Raw genomic sequence first — 11,441 nt, forward strand, 5'->3', positions numbered from 1 at the left:
TTAATACAGTATAATTATTGCTGTGAGAACATATTTTGAATGTTTCCCAGACATGTCTATTTGGTCTAATTTTAAATTTTCACATAAACCTAAAAACTCAGACTTATGAATAATGTTCTTCAAAATCTATATCATATCTGATTTTCCTATGGACATATTTGATGCCATTTGAGAGATAAGTGAAAGATCTACATTTATGTTGTCAGGCCTATATTAACCGTGTTCTCATTATTCTAAAAGTGTTTGCTATTTATACTATTGTATATTCTTTGTGGATAAGACATGTGTCATTATAAAATAATCCTCTTTGTACTCAATGTAATTTCCCCTTGATTTTTTTCCATTTGAATATTGATAATCCTCTTCCTCCTTTTGTTATTCTTGTTCTTATTCATTTGTTTGCCTTTTATTAAATCAGATAAAGGTCTTTTCACCACTTTGCCAGTGAGAATATTATCAGCAGAGCCAGGCTATTTTAGAAAGGAATAAAAATTGAGGTCATGGGCTTATTCTGTGTTTCAGAGAGCAGTCATGATCTCTCCAATTATTTCTGAAGTGGTTGGCCCGTTTATGTAACATGGCCAGCATTTATGCTTAGTCAGTCTCTCCTTGAGTCAGACATGACCGTTTTCCACATTGAAGTCACCTACACTTTTGCCACTAAGTATAGCTATGTATACTCAGGTCTGGCTATAGACTTTACAAGACACAGTACAATGTGAAAATGCAGTGTCTCTGTTTGAAAATTCTTCAAAATTTTAAGATGACAACAGAGCATTAAACAAAGGGTATCACCCATTTACGTCTAGAGCCCAGTGTGGCTGCATGGGGTGCACACCCATGACACTAACTATGCCTGTACCTTCTGGCTTTCAGTGGTAATGTTTCCATCTCCTGACAGACACATCAGGAGAAACATGGAGGGAATAAAACAGGAATTAATTGCTTCCAACCATTGATTTTGAATTTTAACATGCAATGCAATAAAATCCATGGAGCCAAAGACACAATGGAAGGACAGCAATCATAGTAAACTGCGAGGGTATTACACACTTTTGATTTTGTAGTATACACAGGGTTCCTTTGTATAATATGCCTACAGATTAAGGAATTTAAAAATGTTAACAATTGTAAAATTCCTGTTTAGGAGTTAAAGAAGTTAGTATGTAAGAATGAATAAAATTGGCCTTCCTTTTCTTGCCTGTAATAGCATTCTATTTTTAGTCTCAATAGTATCTTACATGTTCTTTGTTATATAATTACTTTTTTTAAATTTTAATACTGTGTGATATTCTGTAATGTTAATGATTTGAGTTTTATTCCCCAAACTCTGTTTTATTATTGACCGTGATAATAATGATGATTAATGATTGAGGGGATAAATGTACATTACCCATGAATTATTTTGTATTAAAGTTATCTACATGTAAGAATCAATAAATGCTAAGTTATAAAGTTCACAAATTAATCATGTTTCCATTTACTCACTTACTCATTCTATTATTTTTGTTGATATCATTTTATTCTAAATAACCCATTGATAAATGTGTCTCCTGAAATTCCAAGGCTAGAAACAATTATGGCCACTTTTTCTGAATTTAAGTGTGTTATTTAATTTTAAAATCTAAACGCATCATAATTCAAAGTTAATTGCAGAGACTTTTTGTTAAATTATTTCAACTCATCAACTCAGCTCTTTGTATTCATAAGCTTTAACCTTGCATCTATTCAAGATATCAAAATAGCCTTGAAAGCCCAATCCAAATGGTAGCTTTTTCACTTACATTAATCCGCTTCTATGATGCAAAGGGTGTTTTATTAAATATTCATTTTCTTCTATCAGCACTGATATTAGTAATTTAAGTTTGACCATAGAGTAATCAATTAAAGTAAAGCATGTTGTGTGAACACTCAACCTAACTCATTAATTTAATCTATGTTGGCTACTTCTGTTGTCTCACAAATCATTTCTATGGTTACAACACATTTGTCAAAGTTTCTAATAGAAAAACATCCCATGATAGCAGGGCCTCTACTAAATAAATATAAGATTTATGGTTAATGAAAATATTTATATTTAATTTCTACAAATTAAGTGACATTTTTCTAATATCACAGAATACATAAAATAACAGGGGCTAAATACATGAAAATCTTTCCTAAATCATTGCAGAAAAATTGACTGTAGAAGGTTAATTAGGGAAGGTGCACAAATGATCAGATTTAAAAAGGATAAAATTTAATTAACTCTAATAAGCCAAAGAGAGTGAACATGCAAGCCACATATTAGAGTTGGCATATAAGTGGGATGGTCTAACTACCACCTTTTCCTTTGGGACTGCATCTTTTTCCATATTCCTGGTAAACATTTTTTTCTTTTTCTTTAATATATATATATATATTATTGATTTTTTACAGAGAGGAAGGGAGAGAGATAGAGAGTTAGAAACATCGATGGGAGAGACGACGCTCTATCCACTGAGCCAAACTGGTTTTGGCCCTGGTAAACATTTGTTAATCTGTATCCGTTCCCTGTAAAAAGCCATAGCCAACCTATAGTGAGTTCTGTGAGTCCTTCTAGCCAGTATCCTGGACTTGCAGGGAGTGTCAGAGGAAAGGATGTCTTGTTTTGTTGAGGACTGTATTTCTTCTAACTTTATGTTTGGCCTAAACTCCCATAAAACTGCATATGACACTGATCAAAAAGGTTTTGAAATATTCTCTTTCTGGCCCTTAACAAATAAAGAAACTTAAGTCTATTAAGAGAAAATAGCTCATGGATATTGGACACAGAATTCTATGCGTAACAGTGGTGTAATAAATGTAACACATATTTCCAGTGATTTTAATCATGCCATCTAAAACATTTATTGTTGTTGTTAATCCTCACCCAAGGATATTGTCCCACCAATTTTAAATAGAGTGGAAGAGGGAAACGTCTATATGAGAGAGACAAATCAATATGAGAGAGACACATTGATTGGTTGCCTCCAAAACACTAGCCAAGGGAGGCAGGGATCAAACCTGCAACCCAGGTACATGTCCTTGACCAGGAATTGAACCTATGATCCTTTTGTACATGGGCCTATGCTCTAACCACTTAGCAATACAAGTCAGGCTCATCTACACTATTTAAACCTGCATATCCATCTCATAATCTAGGATGCTAGTTTTTAAAACTCCTGTTGTCTTATTGGATAATTTAATGTCTGTGCATGATAGTTATAATATTCTAGACTCATAGTTCTTGGATTTTTAAAAAAATTATTTCATTAATTTTTGTAAGTTTTAGCTAAACTACCAATGGCCATGGGCCTTCTCCAGAATTATTAATACACCACTTTCAACTATATTCAAAAATCCTTCAGTTGCACTGCATCCTCACCAGTTTTTTAAAAATATATATTTTATTAATTTCAGAGAGGAAGGGAGAGAGAGAGGAACACCAATGATGAGACAGAATCATTGATTGGCTGCCTCCTATATGTCCCCCACTGGGGTTCAGGCCCACAGACCAGGCATGTGCCCTGACCAGGAATCCTCATCAGTTTTTAAGTTGACTAGAACATAGGGTCTTTGAGCCCCTCACAGCAAATGTTGTTTCCTGTCAGACTTACTATATGTGTATGGTGAATAATTTAGTTGAACTTTTATTAACATCCTCAATTCTCTCTCTCCTTCATCCTTGGCCAAGCATGAAAATCTCATAACTAAGTACATTGTTATAGAAATCTCCTTTTGATTTCTTAAATTAAGCCTATTGTTCTTTAAGCTAGAAAGTATAATTGTCCATGTGCTATGTTTTGAGGGCTGTGCTAGGCATTAGAGATACAATGCTACACATGATGAACTTGAACTCTGACTTCAGCAGAAGTCATTGGGGGAAAATAAGCAAGAAATTCAGAGGCTTATAATAAGTTCTATGTGGGTTCAATAGAGAGAACAAATCAGGATGATCCCGTAGAGTTCAGGACAATGGACAGGTCAGTGATGGCTTCCTACAGAAAGTGCTATCTAAGCAACAGTCATAGGCACCTATAAAACCAAGTTGTGAAACACAGCCCTAGTCCATTAGCTCAGCTTTGAGTAACATTTGCCTTTACTCTCATACCTGTGGTTTCTTGATTCCATATGCTGCTTCTGAGAATATCCATAATAGATTATATTCATCTTAAACCCCTGCTCATTACCCAAATAATTACAGCCTTGCCCCCCCCCTTTAGTGTAACACACTATTTTAACAAAGATAATCAATTATATATTGTCAATCCTCTGATTATATTAGTTCTTGGAAGTACTTTTAGGTTAGCATTTATTTTTTCAGCGTGTTTGTCTAGAATAAATTCGTTTTATGATTTAAAGTTAAATGATTTAAAGTTGACCCCTAAATGCTACTATACTTGAAAATATATTCATTCTTGACTTCTTGAAAACATTTAATATTAATTTCCCAATATTAGTTTCCTAATCTATTTTTATTGAAGTGTTTCCTTATTTTTAATTATGGTACATATACATAACAAAATTTGTTACCTTAACCATTTTTAAGTTTTCATTTTGGTAATATTATTTATCATCACCAGAACTCTTCTCATCTTACAAAACTGAAATTCTAAAACCATTTTAAAATTGAAGGCTTCTCTAAAATAGCAATGTACTGTCATTATAACTTTACCTAACTTAGCGATAAATAGTTAATTAGAGTGAGATAGTACAGAGAATCTCTTGGCCCATTTAACCACTGGCATTCCAATAAATTTAAAACATACTGCCACATTGTTCTTAAAAAAAGAAGCAACTTAAATTTTATGTGAAACAAAATGGAGTACTTATATAATGAGCTTGTGGCTGTAGGCACATTTATGAAAAAATAAAAACAGTAATTAGTAAAACATTTTTATGAAATTATTTATTAGTTTATAATTTTAGAAGATTTCAATTTGTTTGTTTTCTTAATTTCATAAGATGTCGCACCATTTTTAACTAGAAAGGCAACTCTGTTGGCTCTCCCTTATTTGTGTATATTAGTGTCATCATAACTCAGAATCATTGCAATCAACCCCAAACAGGAACAAGTTTCCCACTGGTAATTGTGTCTCCACTGGAACTGCAGCCAGGCATACAGATGGGGTGGCCTAGACTTGTTTCCAGATATGCCTTCGCACTTATGGGCTCCACTATTGGAAAATTAGGGGCAAGGTGCAATTCTTGATCATTTTCCACTTTCCTGGGGGGAAATATACACTTTAATTCTCAGTTAATGCCCTTGACCTCTTTTTTTTTAAATTATCGGTTAATTATAATTCAGAACAAACAGAAAGCACTCTCTGGAAGAGTTTTAATTATTTCCAAATGCCTCTCTAGCATGTAAATGCTAAACTGTGTGACTTTTCCATTTATGGGCTGTGAGAAATAAACAGCTGGGATAAACAGCAGGCATTTCAAGATATTTTATTTATTTCTCAGCAGAAGTTTAAGCATATGTCATAATGATGGCATTTACATCATAATATATGTTGCTTCATACAGCTCTGCAACCCCATCAAAATCTGCACAATTGGCTGTGGAATGGGAGAATGAGAAGAGTCTATCAAATACACTTCCATCTGCTTCAATTCCAAAAGTTTAACTTTTATTGTAAACTAAGCCACTGAAAACCAAAGTTCTGAAAACTTAATTGCTTTCCCTAAACCTTAATTTTAGTTTAACTTTTAGGATGGTCTAATATGCCATGAATTAGGCATTTACATTTTCTGTTGTATTTTTCCTTTTCTCAAAATCCCGTTACCTTGGCTTCCTGATATTTAATTAATGCTGTTTACCACTTTACAGAGAAAATACATATTATTTAAGATTAACTAGCAAATAATCAAACTGTTCTTTTGAGAATTTGATTTGGTAAGAAAATGAATGAGATGTGTTTTTTTTTTAATAATTGCAATTTTTATTAGCAAATGGAGGACAGGCCTTGGGGAACTGACCGTATAATATTTTATTAGACCATAGGCCAGAGAGAATACAGGGTAGGATGTGACTGTCATATGTTGTCAAAGAGGAAGACAAAATGGAAAGCCTGTCCCTTTAAGTTCAAAGAATTATAGGTTGGAAGGAGCTGATAATGACTTTTGTAGATAGGGTAGCTGTGTTATCCGGATGCCTTATTCTGGACCACAATTTTGTAAAGATTAAGGGAAAGGGCTAGGCAGACGAGCCCTTAAAGTCAGAGGGGCTTTGCCATGTTCCCTTTGGACCCCTAGAATAGCCACCAGATAGGATGGTCCTGAGGCATTTGGCAGTGACAGAGGATGTGACAGAGAGACAGAGATTCTGAGTAGCATTTCTCTTCACAGGTGGGGGTGGGGGGGAGTATGAGCTGTCATGTGCTCTGAGGCCAAGGTATAGACAAACAACCTACATGTCTACTTTCAGAAAATTCATAAGTCAGAAGGAAACAGACATAATTGGTCATGCTAATTTCTCTGAAACAAGTGTCACTAATTTGTTAAAAATAACACAATCGCAATGATAAAGAATGCAATTTAAAAGCTACTGGAATTATTTGTTTTTCCAGCTTAAAAACATGGTGTCCTTTTTCAGATCTTAAATACCTGTTCAAATAATCTGTCTGTATCTGTCTAAATAAAAGATTCTGTAAACATCTAACAAAAACAGCAACCTAAAACCATTCCTCTTACTGGAGGCGATGGGGAGTGGTTATAGTTTCACTCATTTAGAAGAGGGGTCTGTAATTGTGGTCTGTGGGATAAGTCCAGACAAACATAGCTTTTGTAAGGATTGCAAGCTACGAATGGAATATATATAATGATTTCAGAGAGGAAGGGAGAGGGAGAGAGAAATAGAAATAGCAATGATGAGAGAAGAGAAAAGCATTGATCGACTGCCTCCACCCCCTATCGGGGATGGAGCTTGCAACCCAGGCATGTGCCCTTGATCAGAATCAAACCAGGGACCCTTCGGTCTTCAGGCTGAAGCTCTATCCAATGAACAAAACCAACTAGGACTGGAATTTATATATATAATCATGACTCATGGATATTTTCCCCATTGATTTTTAGAGAGAGTGGAAGAGAGAGGGAATAACTGACAGAAACATTAATTTGAGGGTTGCCTCTCTCAGTAGCCCCGACCAGGGTCTGGGCTGGGGAGGAGCCTGCAACCAGATACATGCCCTTGGCTGGAATTGAACCCTGGACCCTTTGGTCCACAGGCCAATGCTCTATCCACTGAGCCAAAACGGCTAGGGCTGGAATCTATATTTTTTAATTGTTGAAAACAATTAAATGTTCCTAGTGCATTAAAATAACATGAAATTCAACATTGAACAGACTGTCAAACTACAGTGGGAAAAATAAAAATTTAAAAAAATAAAATAAAATAACATGAAATTCAAGATTAAGCGTTCATAAACGTATTACTGATATACAGCCACATCCATCCATGGAGGCACTGCCTATGGCTGCCTTCATGCTCCTGCAGCAGAGCTGAATAGTGGCAACAGAGACTTATGTGGTCCACACGGCATAATATCCACGGTATCTGTAAATATCCTAAAGGCACAAAAACCAACCAATGAAACTTTTCATGTCCGTATAATTTTTTTCTAGTGTTTGTTGTCAGGTAAATGTCCAACTTCTGTTTTTAAAAGAAGGACCTTTTGAGTTAGGAAAAACTGACAGGGCTTGAAGCCGGCAGGACTCCACCCGACTTCGAGCCCAGCAGCCCCAATTCTGTAAAATAAAGTTCAGACACGGGAGGCTGTGGTCTGTTCCTGGCCCACCACATCTTTACAGGTTAAGCTCTTAGTTATTTTTTTGCTTTGTTTTCATTTGTAAACTGTGATATTTTAATAAAAAATATTGGTAGTATTTAAACCGTTTCACACTGGACTTTCCCTTCTACCAACCTTGACTTTTTTTTTTCCTCTTTGGAAGTGACTTATTCTCTTGACTTCATAAGCTTCTTTTTCTTGCATGCTTGAGGGTTTCAAATAGGTTATTTGTGTAGTCATCTGATCAAAGAGAATGAAGTTTTATTACTATAATAAAATGAGACAACACAAACTACAAAGTTTAATAAAAAACCCTACCTATATCCAGATATAAAATGCAGTGTGTAGCTAAGTTATAATTTTTACCTAAAATATATGCTAAAGATTCATGAAGAGAACCTAAATGTATAAAGTATTTAAATAGCCACATTAGAGATAGAATTACTTCTGCTTAAGGACACTATTTCACAATGAAAAGTAAAATAAATTAAAATGCTTAAAAGTTTTGCATACTGCTGTTCTCATTTAATATAAAGAAAGAAAACCAAGATAAATAAAAAATAGTGAAAAGGATCCATGTGTTATTACCGTCTAGATATCTATTCAAATAGAAGATTTGTTATATAGATTTCATAGTGAATTAAGTAAATAATCCACGGAACAAAGAAATTCTCCAGTAATTATTAATCTTTAAGAAAATTGTATATATATTTTTCTTCATCTGTCATTCCCAGCATTTCCTGGGTGGGTGACTTAGCCTGAAGATTCCATCTCAGTAGCCCTCAGTCTCCATATGTAAAGGTTAGTTCTCAAAATATTTTCACGTGCAGCCCTGGCCAGTGTGCTTGAGTTGTTTGAGGTTAGTCCCATGTACCAGAAGGTTGCCAGTCAGGGCACATGCCCCAGTTGCAGGGTTGATCCACAGTAGGGGGCATGTAGGAGGCACCCTATCCGTGTTTCTCTCTGGCATCAATGTCTCTGTCTCTCTCAAATCAATAAAAACATATATATATAAAACATGTATATCTTTTAATGTGTATTCAATGAAATTTATGAAATGTAGTTAATATTAGAGCATCAATAATAAATGCTTGATAAAAATTAACAATTATTATCAATTTTGTGGACACATACTTTCCAGGGAAGAAAGGGGTCAGATTTAGGAGACATTACTAATGTCTATTTTAAATAAACTTCTTAACATATTTTAACAATTATAATGCTTAATATATGATATTTTATAACATGTACCCAAGCATACAGAATAAGCCTCCCTAAAAAGACATAATCCTGGAAAAGGGGCCTTCTTTTTGTTTTTAACAGCTTTATTAAAATATTATATACACAATAAATGCACTTGCTTAATGTATACAATTTGGTGAGTTTGGACATGTATACATCACCCAAAATCAAGGTAATATAGATACCTAACACCTAAAATTTCCATGTGTTACTTTGTATTTATTTTATTTAATTGACTGTTTTATATGTGTGCTAAAAACACAACATGAGGTCTAACCTTGGAACAAAACTTTAAGTGAACATTCATTGTTAACTATAGGCACTATGTAGTAAAATAAACCTCTAGAACTTATTTTTTAAATATATATTTTATTGATTTTTTGACAGAGAGGAAGGGAGAGGGATAGAGAGCTAGAAACATCAATGAGAGAGAAACATTGATCAGCTGCCTCCTGCACACCCCCTACTGGGGATGTGCCCACAACCAAGGTACATACACTTGACCCCCTTGACCGGAATCGAACCTGGGACCTTTCAGTCCACAGGCCGACACTCTATCCACTGAGCCAAACCGGTTAGGGCAAGAACATACTATTTTTGCATAAAATTGTATGCCCATGTAGAAACAACTCTAATCCATTTTACAGTCTATATCTTTATTCAAATAGCCATATATGCATTCCCATTTATTTAGCTAAAATGCATATATTCTATAAGCAATTTTTCAGGCAATGGAGGACTTCTCAGGAGTTGTTCATGCTTTTACTTGTGTAACAAAACAAAAAAAAATTACAGCGCAATTGATATGCAATAGTCACTCTCCTAGAAGCTGGTAATACAGAGGTAATAAAGCAGAACTGTCCCTGCTTTTAAGGAATTTATATTCCGCTTTTAAGAAATTTATTAAGTAAATAAATTGAAAATAAATAATTGAGATGCTTTTAACATTATATGAATTAGGAATACTATAAAATAGAGGAAGAAGAGAGTAACTAGAGAAGAGAAAAGGATTTATATGAGAAAATTACTTGATATGTAGGCTAAGCACTTATATACATGAGTTTGGAGGACAGGAGAAATCTGGCTCATAGATGTTAACAGGAAAATCATTAACATGTAAATGGTAAATAAAACTATGGGGAGAGGAGAAAATCAACCATATCATAGTTGTAAATGTTGAAGTGCAAGGACCAGAAAAAAAAAAAAAAGACTTAAGTGATACAGCCTGTGAGGTGGGAGAGAAGCTATTACTGAGATTTCGGGAAGTGGTCACTGAGTTTCTGAGAAATGGAGCAAGACCTCTCTAATGGCAGTTAGCAGAGGGGTGGAGTCAGAATCTGCATGTTCAGAGAGCAGAATTAGAAATAAGGGTATGTGAAAGCCAATCTAAAGAACTGTAAAAAGTTTTACTGTGAAAGGGACAAAGAAATGGCCATTAACTGTGGAGAAATGTGGCTTAAGGGAGGATATCTTATGATAAGAATGAAATAATCATATTTTTGTGCTAAGACAGTTATTGTTAAGCAACATAGGAATTGATGATCCAGTAAAAAGAGATATTTCCAGGAGCAAAGTCAGATGGGTATGTGTTCATGGAAATAATTCCTGTATGAGTGCTTCTACTATTTTTATTTTTGTTTATTTTAATTGTTCAGACCTATAAGGCAAGAGAAGGTGAGAGCAAACATTAGAGTCTACTGAAGTTTATGAAAAGTACCCAGATGATAAATTCCAGAAAACTGAGAAAGCATTTTTAGGACAGTGGGGAGTATGCATTTGAGATTTTACATCATGAGTTGAGTGCTAACCGAGTCTACACATTGGTATGCTTTTCCAGTAAGATTTAGACAGTTAAAGCAGGTGGCTACATATGCATGTGTATGGAGGCTCTAAGTTTTCCCAAGAAGTACAGTAACAGAAGAGAGATTCAAAGAAGTGAAATATTTTATCAAAGAGGGAAAGTTTAAGAAATAGAAAGTATGAAACGTATTTCAATTAAATACCACACTGGTATCAAAAGACAAAATGGCAAAAACAAATAAGCAAACACTATAATGTGATTCAGAGTCGAATAATTACTGGAAACAGTTACTGCTCCTAAGGCTGGTAGGAAACAAAAGAAAATGAGATTTCATAACCTTGACAAGAGTTTCCTGCAAGGCTGATGTTAGGAGCAGGGAGGGTGCCCACTAAGTTACAGACCATTGTGTGTACCATTGTGGGGCCTGCCTGGGGCTCAGACTCAGTCTGGACAACTGGAATGGACTCCTTTATCCCCTTCTCCTACTTTCCAATCTTCCACCTATGCTAAGGATTAGTAGAACATAACTGGCTGGAAGTCAGCAAGGACGTTTGGGAAATGGATTTGGCAAACTCCCAGCCTCACTATCATGTAGCAAAAAAAAAAAAT

The sequence above is a fragment of the Myotis davidii genome, unplaced genomic scaffold, assembly GCF_000327345.1.
Source record: "Myotis davidii unplaced genomic scaffold, ASM32734v1 scaffold135, whole genome shotgun sequence".
Lineage (NCBI taxonomy): Eukaryota > Metazoa > Chordata > Mammalia > Chiroptera > Vespertilionidae > Myotis > Myotis davidii.